The sequence below is a fragment of the Mustela lutreola genome, chromosome X (genome assembly GCF_030435805.1).
Source record: "Mustela lutreola isolate mMusLut2 chromosome X, mMusLut2.pri, whole genome shotgun sequence".
Lineage (NCBI taxonomy): Eukaryota > Metazoa > Chordata > Mammalia > Carnivora > Mustelidae > Mustela > Mustela lutreola.
In genome coordinates, this window is record NC_081308.1 from 69,493,037 (window position 1) to 69,505,079 (window position 12,043).

At 36.5% G+C, this 12,043-nt stretch overlaps 1 protein-coding gene across 4 annotated transcripts in view; it reads left to right on the forward strand.

Moving 5' to 3' along the window:
- The window catches only part of GPR174 (G protein-coupled receptor 174), a 70,964-nt gene that overhangs the window by 17,258 nt on the left and 41,663 nt on the right, over positions 1–12,043 (forward strand). For 2 of the 4 annotated variants that reach the window (XM_059157989.1, XM_059157992.1), the window contains exon 2: positions 8,406–8,501. The gene's annotated coding sequence lies outside the window, so the exon portion shown is untranslated. The remainder of the gene's footprint in view (positions 1–8,405; positions 8,502–12,043) is intronic. The other 2 variants (XM_059157988.1, XM_059157990.1) reach the window with 1 other exon arrangement.

The following is a 12,043-nucleotide window of genomic DNA, read 5'->3' on the forward strand; positions in this document are numbered from 1 at the left end:
CACTCCCCTCTTTTCTGTAACACTCAGTTTGTTTTCTAGAGTCCAGAATCTCTCATAGTTTGTCTCCCTCTCTGATTTCTTCCCATTCAGTTTTCCCTCCCTTCCCCTGCATTCCTCTATTGTGTTCCTTATGTCCCACATATAAGTAAAACCATATGGTAATTGCAATATTTTATAGTTTTCAGAGTATAGGTCTTTTACCTTTTTGGTTAAGTTTATTCCTAGGTATTTTATTGTTTTTGATGTAATTGTAAATGGGATTGCTTTTTTAATTTCTTTTTCTGCTACTCCATTATTAGTGTATAGAAATCCAACATATTTCTTTATATTTTCTTTCCTGCAGATTTATTTAATTCATGCATTAGTTCCAGTAGTTTGTTGGTGGTATCTTTAGGGTTTTCTATAAAGAGTGTCATGTCATCTGCAAATAGTGATAGTTTACTTCCTCCTTACCACTTTGGATGCCTTTTATTTATTATTTCTTATCTGATTACTCTGGCTAGGGCTTCCAGTATTATGCTGAATAACAGTGATGAGAATGGATACCCTTGTCTTCTTCCTGATCTCAGAGGAAAAACTCTCAGTTTTTCCCCATGAAGTATAATGTTAACTGTGGCTTTTCATATATGACCTTCATTATGTTGAGGTATTTTCCCTCTAAGCCTCCTTTGTTGATAATTTTTAGCATGAATGGGTGTTGTACTTTGCCAAATGTTTTTCTGCATGTGTTGAGATGATTATGTTGTTTTTATCTCCTTTCTCTTATTTGAGAATATTAAAATACCTTTGTATTCCCAAAATAAATCCCATTTGATCATGGAGACTGATTTTTTTCAGGTATTATTGGACTTGGTTTGATAATACTATATTGGGGATTTTTGCATCTATGTTCATTAGAGGTCTATAGTTCTCTTTTTTTAATGTCTTTATCTGTTTTTGTTATTAGGGTAATTCTGGCCTTATAGAATGCATTTTGAAGCCTTCCTTTCTCTTCTGTTTTTTTGGGAAAGTTTGAGAAGAATAGGTATTGACTGTTTAAGTGTTTGGTGGAATTCACCTGTGAAGACATCTGTTTCTGGACTTTTGTTTGTTGCAGGTTTATGATTATTTACTCAATTTATTGCTAGTAATCTGTCTATTCATTTTCTTTTATTGCTTCCTGATTCTGTTTTGGAAAGTAACATGTTTTTAGGAATTTATCCATTTCTTCTAGGTTTTACAATTCATTGGTATATGTTTTGTCATATTCTTAAAATTATTTTTTTATTTCTGTGGTGTCAGTTGTTATTTCTTTTTCATTTCTTATTTTATTTGTTTATTTATTGATTTGATTATTTATTTATTTAGTGTATCTGGCTAAAAGTTTATCAATTTTGTCAATCATTTCAAAGAAACAGCTCCTGATTTTATTGATCTGTTCTATTGTTATTTTAGTTTCTATTTCATTTATTTCTAATCTAATTATTATTATTCCCTTCCTCTACTGGTTTTGGGCTTTATTTTGTTATTTATCTAGAACATGTAGGTATAAGGTTAGGTTGTTTTTGAGCTTTTTTTTTTTTTTTTATTCTTGAGGTATGCTGTATTGCTATACTCTTTCTTACAACAGATTTCCCTGCATCTCAAAGATTTTGGACCATTGTGCTTTTATTTTCATTTCTCTTCACCTATGTTTTTGATTTCCTCCTTAATTTCTTCATTGACCCATTAATTGCTTATTAACATGTTATTGTGCTTCCATGTATTTGTTATTTTCAGATTTTTTTGTCATTGATTTCTAGTTTCATACCATTGTGGTTGAAAAAGAAACATGATATGATTTCAACATTTTTAAAATTTATTGAGATTTGGTTTATGTCCCAACATGTGATCCATTTTGAAAAATGTTCCATATGCACTTGAAAAGGATGTGCATTCAATTTTTTAAATTTATTTATTTAACAGACAGAGATCACAAGCAGGCAGAGAGGCAGGCAGAGAGAGAGGAAAGGAAGCAGGCTCCCTGCCGAGCAGAGAGCCCGATGCGGGTCTCGATCCCAGGACCCTGGGATCATGACCTGAGCTGAAGGCAGAGGCTTCAACCCACTGAGCCACCCAGGTGCCCCTCAATTATTTTTTAATGAAATAGTCTGAATGTATGTTAAGTTCATCTGTTCCAATGTGTCATTCAAAGCCAGTGTCCTTATTGATATTCTGTCTGGATGATCTATCCATTGGTGGAAGTGAAGTGTTAATGTCCCCTACTATTATTGCTTTATTATGGAGTTTTTCCTTCATGTCTGTTATTACTTGCTTTATGTCTTTGAGTGCTCCCATGTTGAGTCCATAAATATCTACAATTGATATATCTTCTTCTTCGTTTCCTTCATGATTATAATATCCTTCTTGTCTCTTTTTACAATCTTTGTTTTAAACTCTCTTTTGTTTGGGGACCCTTAGTGGCTCAGGTAGCTAAGTTTTCATCTCTTGATTTTGTCCCAGGTCATGATCTCGGGGTCATAGGGTCAAGTCCTGCATCAGGCTCTGTGACCAGGATGAAATCTACTTAAGATTCTCTTTTTCCTTCTGCCACTCCCTCTGCTCATGCATGCTCTCTCCCTCTCTAAAATGAATAAATAAATAATAAATAAATAAATATCTTTAAAGTCTATTCTGTTTGATATAACTACTGCTACCACACTTTCTTTTTGTTTTTATTTGCATGATAAATGTTTTTACATCTTTTCACTTTCAATCTGTATATGTCTTTAGATCTGACATGAGCCTCTTGTATGAAGCATATAGATGGGTTTTACTGTTTTGTACATTCTCTCTACTTGTGCCTTTGATTAGACCATTTAGTGCATTTACAATCAAAATAATTATTGATAAGCATGTACTTACTGACATTTTTTATTATTTTATATTTGTTTTTATATTTTTTCTCTGTTCCTTTTCCCCTTCTTTTCCCTTGTATTTTGATGGCTTTCTTTAATGATACGCTTGGATTCCTCCCCCCCCCCAACCTTTTTTTTAAATCTGATACAGGTTTTTGATTTGTGGTTACCATTAGGTTTATATATAACATCCCACACATATAGCAGTCTATATTAAGTTGATGATAACTGAAGTTTGAATTCATTATAAAAGCACTGAATTTTGACTCCACCATCCACATTTTATATATAAGATGTTATGCCATCTTTTTGTGAATTACTTGCCTGATTTTTGTGGTTATAATAGATTTTATTGCTTGTAAGATTTAGTCTCCATGCTGGCTTTATAAGTAATCAATCTACCATTTTTATTATGTTTTCATGTACTTATAAATTTTTTTCTTCCATAATTTTCATACCCCTGATTGTGGTCTTTCCTTTCCACTCAAATAACTCCCTTTAATGTTTTTTTAGCTATTTTAGTGGTGATGAACTCAAACTTTTGTTTGCCTTGGAAACTATCTTTCCTTCTTTTCAGAATAAAGCCTTGTTGGATAGAGTATTTTTGGCTGTGGCGTTGTTTTTTGTTTTTTGTTTTTTCTCCCTTTTAGCACTTTTAATATGTCATGCCACTCTCCTCTGTCCTACAAATTTTCTGCTGAAATATCAGCTGATAACCTTATGGGGTTTCCCGTTATGTAACTGCTTTTTTTCTTCTTCTTTTTTTCCTCTTGCTCCCTTTAAAATTTTCTATCACTACATTTTGCCATTTTAATTATTATGTGTCTTGGTGCAAACCTACTTGGCTTCCTTTTGTTGGTAGCTTTCTGTGATTTTTGAATCTGGATATCTGTTTCCTTCCCCAGATTAGGGATTACTTCAGCCATTATTCTTCAAATAAATTTTCTGTCCCCTTTTCTCTCTCTTTTTTCTTTCTGGAATACCTATAATGCCAACATTACTACTATTGATAATGTTGCTGAGTTCCCTTAACTTATTCTAATTTTTCATTGTTCTTTTTTTTTCCTTTTTGCCAATTTTCTTGGTTTGTTTCTATTATTTTGTCTTCAAACTCACTGATCTACTTTTCTGTTTCCTCTAATCTACTATAAATTCTCTCTAGTGTATTTTTTATTTCATTTATTGAGTTTTTCATCTCTGGTTCTTTTAAAATATTTTCTCTTAACTGAAGAGATCCTCCATTCTTTTCTCAAGTCCAGGAAGTATCTTGTGGCCATTACTTTGAATTCTTTATCAGGGCCCTTATCTCCATTCCATTTAGCATCTTTGCTGTGATTTTTTCCTGTTCTTCCATTTGGGACATATTCCTCTGCCTCATCATTTTGTCTAACTTGCTGTGTTTGTTTCTGTGTATTAAGAAGGTCAGTTATTTTCCTTATCTTGAAAGTACTGGTGTTATGAAGAACAGATCCTGCAATACCTTGTAGAGCAATGTTCCTTGGTTACCCAGACCAGGCACTTCAAGGCTATCTTCTATATGTGTTCCATGCACCCTGATGTTGTGGCTGAGCCATGTTTGCCTTCAGACTAGTCAGTCAGTTGCAATGTCCCCCTTTGCCTGTTGTGGACAGGTTTTGGTCCCTGTACCACTAAGGGGCCAGTCTAGGACTACCTTGTTCTTATAGTTGTGTCAGACCTGATGCCTATCCTCAGTCCTTTTGTTGGGGCTGCTTTTGCACCAAACTGCAGGTTGCTCTACCTACATTGTTCCCTGAGAGGATTTCCTCGATGGATGGAATGTGTAGTCAGACTCAGATGTCTGCCTTCACTTTATCTTTTGGGGTTGCAGTGGCCCCAAACTACAAGGCTTTCTCCTTGTGCTGTCTCTGGTGAAGTTTTTATTGACAGGGGAGGCCAGGAGTCAGATTAGGGATCTACCCACAGCCCACTGTTGGTACTGCAGTATAGCTAATATGTGTGGTTATCTTTTCCTCTTACCAGAACAGGGATTGCTTTGGAGGGACTACTGATGAGTGGATTGGATTGGATGGGCAACTATGCAGGAGAACACAGGGACAGGGCCTTCAATGTTACTAAGCTAGGTGAGGAATGTTCAAGTTGGTTTCATGGTGTGCCTGGATATCTACATTGGGGATGGGAGGTAAATTGTGCCCACCAGCTCTTTTGTTCCTGAAGTCTTTTAAAGAACCTTGTTCTTCCAACATATGTTCTGAGATTAGTAAATAGATTTCCTTCCATTATACTCCAAGCACTTTTTCAAGCTGCTGCTTCTATGCTGTGTCTTGCAGGGGTTATTATTCAATCTTTTTAATGGCTGAGGCTCAGTTTCCTTTCTGGCTCTCCCATAGCTAAAACAGCTGAGTTTGTGGGGGTGCTTCTGCCTTCAGCTCAGGCATGATCTCAGGGTCCTGGGATTGAGCCCCACATTGGGCTCTCTCTCTGCTCAGCACAGAACCTGCTTCCCCAACCCCCACTCTCTGCCTACTTGTGATCTTTCTTTCTGTCAAATAAATAAATAAAATATTTGAAAAAAATGCTGATTTTTAAAGTACCCAGAGTTATTCCTACTTACTGTAATGGTGCAAAGTTAAGCCCCACTGGTTTTCAAAGCCAAATGTTATGAGGAGTTATCTTCCCATGCATGTCCCTTATGTCTGGGGTGACTGGCATGCGGTTTATTCCTTTTCTTTCCCACTTTCTTTCCTTCTTCTCTCTCTTCCGTTTGTGGTTAGTCTTGGCAGAAGTTTAGTTCACAGCCACATCTCTGGCCCTACTACTATTTTTGTTATATTCTCCTCCCTAGGATTAACTGTGGAGAATCTATTCTGCCAGTCTTTGGGCTGTTTCCTGAGTTAGCTGCACTGGTGTGGCTGCATCTAAGTGTATCTATGGGGCAAGGCAAGCTTAGAATTCACCTACTATACCATTTTCCCAGGATAAGCAAATCAAATTTTGTACTAGACTTAAACTATCAGAACTCAAAAGAACCTTAGGAATAAAAAGTCCAGCTATTGCATTTTACAGATGAAAAATTGAGGCCCAGAAACAGAAGTGATTTTCCCAAAGTCATACCACCAAATAATGATAAAGTGAAGACTAGAAGCCAGGTGTCCTAGTTCTCTGACCTGTGGTTTTACCCTTATACTCTGTTTCTCTCACCTTATGTGGCCTGTCTTGGGAAAAAGCTAGCTTGAAAAAGCCAGCAAATAACACAATAGTTTTGTAGGTATATGGTTTTTCTAAAAGAACAGTTGAAACGAAAACCCTTTTTTTTTATATCTTAGATGACTTTTGTCCATGAAATATAATTTAAAAAAGACTTGAGGGCACCAAGGTGGCTCAGTGGGTTAAGCCACTGTCTTCAGCTCAGGTCATGATCTCAGGGTCCTGGGATCGAGTCCCGTATCAGGTTCTCTGCTCAGCAGGGAGCCTGCTTCCCTCTCTCTCTCTCTCTCGGCCTGTCTCTCTGCCTACTTGTGACCTCTCTCTGTTAAATAAATGAATAAAATCTTTAAAAAAAAAGACTTGAAAAAAGTTCTTGAGAATATTCACCATTTCAATAAAATCTGTTTTTCTCCAGCTGGATTTGTCTAATGGTGTTTATGATTAATCTGTGACTCTACTCAGTCACTGAATTCTGTCCCTATGAACTATTGCTCTAGTTTGTCCTCACATATTTGTCCCACTCAGATGGTACTTTGGTAGTTCTGGCTATGGCTTTACACACAACAAAGTACCAGTAGGCATCATAACTTTGTTGGTTTGTAATTTTCTGTCTGGGTTTTCTTTCTTACCCTTTCCCCGTAATAGATTACTGTGGATTCTGGGGCCTCTAAGAATGCCTTTTGGTTACTCTAGTCTATTTTATTCTCACCATTAATTTTTCCTTCATTAAGTCTTTTTAAAGCACTTATTGAGAAGTCCCTGTGTACCAAACATCTTATTTAATTAATGTTGGAAGCCAGAAGAAAAAGACAAATGACACATATTAAACATCTCTTACATGCTAAGCACTGTCTTACTGGCTTTTACTTGGGTTATCTTATGTAATCTTAACAACATGCTCCAGGAGTATACATTATTGTACTCATTGTGTGAAAGGAAGAAACTGAAGCAGGGCAGGGAGAACATAAACAAGTGGTTCAAGATCCCCCAACTGAAGCTGGTATTCAAACTCTAGTATCTTTAAAAGGAGCCCCCCCCCCACAAGGAGCTTGCAGTCTAGATGAGAAAATATTCTTAAAAGGACTAGTCTGAGACAAATTTGTTTAGGTGGAAACTATTATGTTGGTTGTCTGTCTTCTTTCTTTCCTGCCCACTCCTCCCTTATACAGCATTTTTTGCCAACACTTAGAATATAATCTGGCTTCTCTGGTAATCCTAATATATTGCACCACCTAAGATTGTTCCCATCTATGTTCCTTTACCTACCTTCTTCCACAAAGTAAAATGAATCTTTTTTTTTGTATATTTCATCCTGTACACTCTCCAAAGTGAAAACTGGCATATCTGATTGACTACAGTAAATGGGCTAATTTGAAAATCTTTGTAGTATTTTCATTTATTAAGAAATTATTTGAGGGGCACCTGGGTGGCTCACTCAGTTAAGCATCTGACTCTTGATTTTGGCTCAGGTCATGATCTCAGAGTTGTAAGACTGAGCTCCACATCAGCCTCCATGCTGAGTGTGGAGCCTCCTTAAGATTCTCTCTCTCCCTCTGTTCCTCCCTCCTCCACTCAGATTCTCTCCCTTTCTCTCTTTTTCTCTCCTTCTCATTTTCTCAAAAAAATACAAGCCATTAAAAAAAAAGAAATTCTTAGAGACAAAGTACATTAAAGGGCTGAATCTGTAATGGGTATTTCAGGTAGGGTGGCAAGTCCAGGCAAGAGATCATTGTGCAATATGGAGCAGAAAGGAGTGAAGTACGGTTTTTGGTGCACCTAAACTACCCCACATGAGAAGGCATCTACAAACATTTCAAGAGTACCTGCAAGGCAGAGTTCTTTTGGGGGGGGGGGGGTAGAAGTTAATCTACTGCAGTATCAGCTGTGCTGACAGCCAGTGACCATTTGGATTTCCCTCCATGTGTATTCATTAATCAGTGAAGCAGCTGTGGTTATGAGAGCTCAGGACAAGAATCCCCACCTGAGAACAAGTCAGCTCCTATCCTCCAAATGGTTTGTGTTTGACTAGAAGCCATGGTACTTTTCCAGGCTAGTTCAGAGCTTCTTGTGACCAAGAAGTGACATGTGAACCCTGCCACTGACATTTCTATCATCTCTCCCCGTTTCCAAAGGCTACCAAGTTAAAAAAAAAAAAAAGATGTCAGATGATAAAGGGATTCCCACTTGACTTTGCTACTACCACCAGCTAAGTATAACTTTCTCCATACTATTTTTGCACATGGTAATCCATTTTTAGTTTCAGCATCCATCTGCTGAAGTATCCCAGCACTCTGAGAATCTTCTTAATGCAGTACTTGACCACTGCTTTTCTATTTTTTTCAGGCATAAATGAATTAAACCAGTCAGATTCCCCATGGCTTCTTGAGAAGACCCTATTGCTATGACTAAGGAATTCCACTACCATTGGAGAAACAGTAGGTACTCAAATAGTCTTAATTCCATTTTGGCATTATCCCTAGCAGAGTGCTTTTTCACTCTGTGAAGAGTAGACTGAGAGCTCTCACAAGTCACCTCTCCTACATTTGTTGGTCCATTGATAGATTCCCAGATAATGACCAGGTTCTTACAGTCAATGAATGTAATCTTATAGAACATGAAAGGCTAGTGTTTCTGGAGTATTTGGTAGAATGTGATATTCTTTTAAATATTATCTTGTTGAATCATATTGGAAGTGAGGCAAAAAGAAAAATGAATCATACTGACCCTGACTATATTAAGAAAATGCAAACACATAATTAAATATCACTCAGCACATATTCTCTACTCTAGACCTATAGTAGAGAGTAATATATGTGCATTGAGGAAGGGGATGCCACTTACTGAGAAGAAATAATAGACTAGTTGTAAGTGAATCACATGAATAATAGGAAAGTGTCTATTTATTGATTGGTAAGCTTAAAAGTCATTGAATCTTAGGTTAAAAGCCTATTTGGAAAATGCATATTTTGGAGAGAAGGGAGTGTTTTTTATGTTTCTTTTGGCTTCCTTTTCTAGATGTCTATTCTTAGAAGAAAGGTATTATTGAAGCACCAGCCTAGATATCTATTGTAAGAGAACATGTTTAATACTTAAACTCATTTAAAAATACAACAGCAATATCTCATTGTAGCTTTGATTTGCATTTCCTTGATGATTAGTAACATTGAACATCTTTTTATGTGTCTGTTGGTCACTTATATGTCTTCTTTGGAAAAAATGTCTATTCAGGTCCTCTGTCCATTTTTTAATAAGACTATTTGTGAGTGTTTGCTGTTGAATTGTATGCATTTTTTAATATATTTTGGATATTAATGGAATATTGGATACATTATTTGCATACATCTTATTCTAGGTGGCTTTTATATTTTGTTGATGGTTTCCTTTGCTGTGCAAAAGCTGTTTATTTTGGTATAATCCAAATAATTTTATTAACAACAGGCAAATTATGGAAGAACCCAAGAGTCAGTTGATAGATGAATGGATAAACAAGTGGTATATACACACATATATACATACAACGGAATATTACTCAGCCATAAAAATAATGAGATCTTGGTATTTGCAACAACATGGATGGACCTAGAAAGTGTTACACTAAGCAAAATCAGTCAGTCAGAGAAAGACAGATACCATGTGATTTCACTCACATGTGGAATTTTAAAAACAAAAGAAACAGGGGAACCTGGGAAGCTCAGTCAGTTAAGCATCTGACTCTTGATTTCAGGTCAGGTAATGATCTTGAGATTAAGCCCTGCATTGGACTCCATCCTAGGTGTGGAGCCTTCTTAAGATTCTCTTTCCCTCCCCCCTCCACACTCTCTTTCTCTCCTTCTAAAAAAAGTTAAAAAAAAAATAAAAAGGGGGCGCCTGGGTGGCTCAGTGGGTTAAGCCGCTGCCTTCGGCTCAGGTCATGATCTCAGGGTCCTGGGATCGAGTCCCGCATCAGGCTCTCTGCTCAGCAGGGAGCCTGCTTCCTCCTCTCTCTCTCTGCCTGCCTCTCTGCCTACTTGTGATCTCTCTCTGTCGAATAAATAAATAAAATCTTAAAAAAAAAAAGACAAACAGCAATAAAAAGACAAATTTAAAAAAAGACAATAAAAAGAAAAATAACATCAAACAGATTCTTGAATATAGAGAACAAACTGGTGTTTGCAAGAGGGGAGGTAGATGGGGGATAGGTGAAATAACGGGGATTAAGAGAACATTTATCATAATGAGCACTAAGTAATGTGTAGAGTTATTGAATCATTATATTGCACACCTAAAACTAATATAACACTGCATGCTAATTATACTTAAAAAAAATCAAGAGCAAAAGGACTGCACAGATCACTTTAACATGGAGAAAAAAAAAGGCACTAAACATGGTCACATTCACTTATAACTCTACCCAGGAATTCAGGGATTTAAAAACTAAAAAAGCTACTTAGAGTGCTCATATTCCTTATATGTGAATATGTACATGTTTAACATAAGTATTTAGTATATGGATTTCTGGATATCTGGAAACAAAATTGAAATAATTCTATCTTTTCTTTATAGTTGCACTTTCTCATAAAAATGAAAAAAACCTCTGTTCAAGACCACTTGAGACTTTTCCCCTGATTTAATCAGGATGAGAGTTCGGTGAGACAAGAAGAAAAAAAAATATATGCCTGTCTGAAGCACATTATATTTGCAGCACTGATAAATTAGTGATTAATAATAAGTGGGGTAGCCTACATGGCATGCTTTCTTTGTCAAAAATAATTATCTTTAAAAAAATAATTATCTTTTGCCTCAGTATAGTACTATACCTCTGTTGAAAGAGTTGGTTGAACTTTAGTTCCTGTTGTGGTATAAAAGTCAAGTTAAGTAAGGAAATTCAAGAGCATTTTTATTTATTAATAGCCATAGAAGTCCCTAATCATGATATAACATCAGACTTGAGAGAAGAAGAGAAATACTTAACTACGACTACCAGCCAATAAAAATAAATAAATAAATAGATAGATAGCAAAACAAAACAAAGAACAATAGAAATTTTTACTAATAAAAAAGATGCATGAAGAAAATATGTAATTTCTTATTATGATTTCCTCTTGGAGACCTTAGCCAGCATTCAGTCTTTGGCTGCAACAGTTCGATATGCATACAGTTATTTTACACTGTTTAAAATGTTAAGAATTCATTCGTTTTTTTTTTTTTAATTAGTCAGGATATTTTTTTTTCATTTATTTATTTTCAGCATAACACTATCATTATTTTTTCACCACACCCAGTGCTCCATGCAATCCGTGCCCTCTATAATACCCACCACCTGGTACCCCAACCTCCCACCCCCCCCACTTCAAACCCCTCAGATTGTTTTTCAGAGTCCATAGTCTCTCATGATTCACCTCCCCTTCCAATTTCCCCCAACCCCCTTCTCTCTAACTCCCCATGTCCTCCATGCTTTTTGTTATGCTCCACAAATAAGTGAAACCATATGATAATTGACTCTCTCTGCTTGACTTATTTCACTCAACATAATCTCTTCCAGTCCCATCCATGTTGCTACAAAAGTTGGGTATTCGTCCTTTCTGATGGAAGCATAATACTCCATAGTGTATATGGACCACATCTTCCTTATCCATTCATCTGTTGAAGGGCATCTTGGTTCTTTTCACAGTTTGGCGACCGTGGCCATTGCTGCTATAAACATTGGGGTACAGATGGCCCTTTTTTTCACTACATCTGTATCTTTGGGGTAAATACCCAGTAGTGCAATGGCAAGGTCATAGGGAAGTTCTATTTTTAATTTCTTGAGGAATCTCCACACTGTTCTCCAAAGAGGCTGCGAATTCATTCATTTTTAAAGATTTATTTATTTGAGAAAAAAAAAGAACATGAGTGGGGGTAGGGACCAAGAGGGAGGGAAAGAGCCTCAAGAAGACTTCCCACTGAGTGTGGAGCCTGACAAGAGGCTTGACCTCAGGTCCCTGATATCATGACCTGAGCTG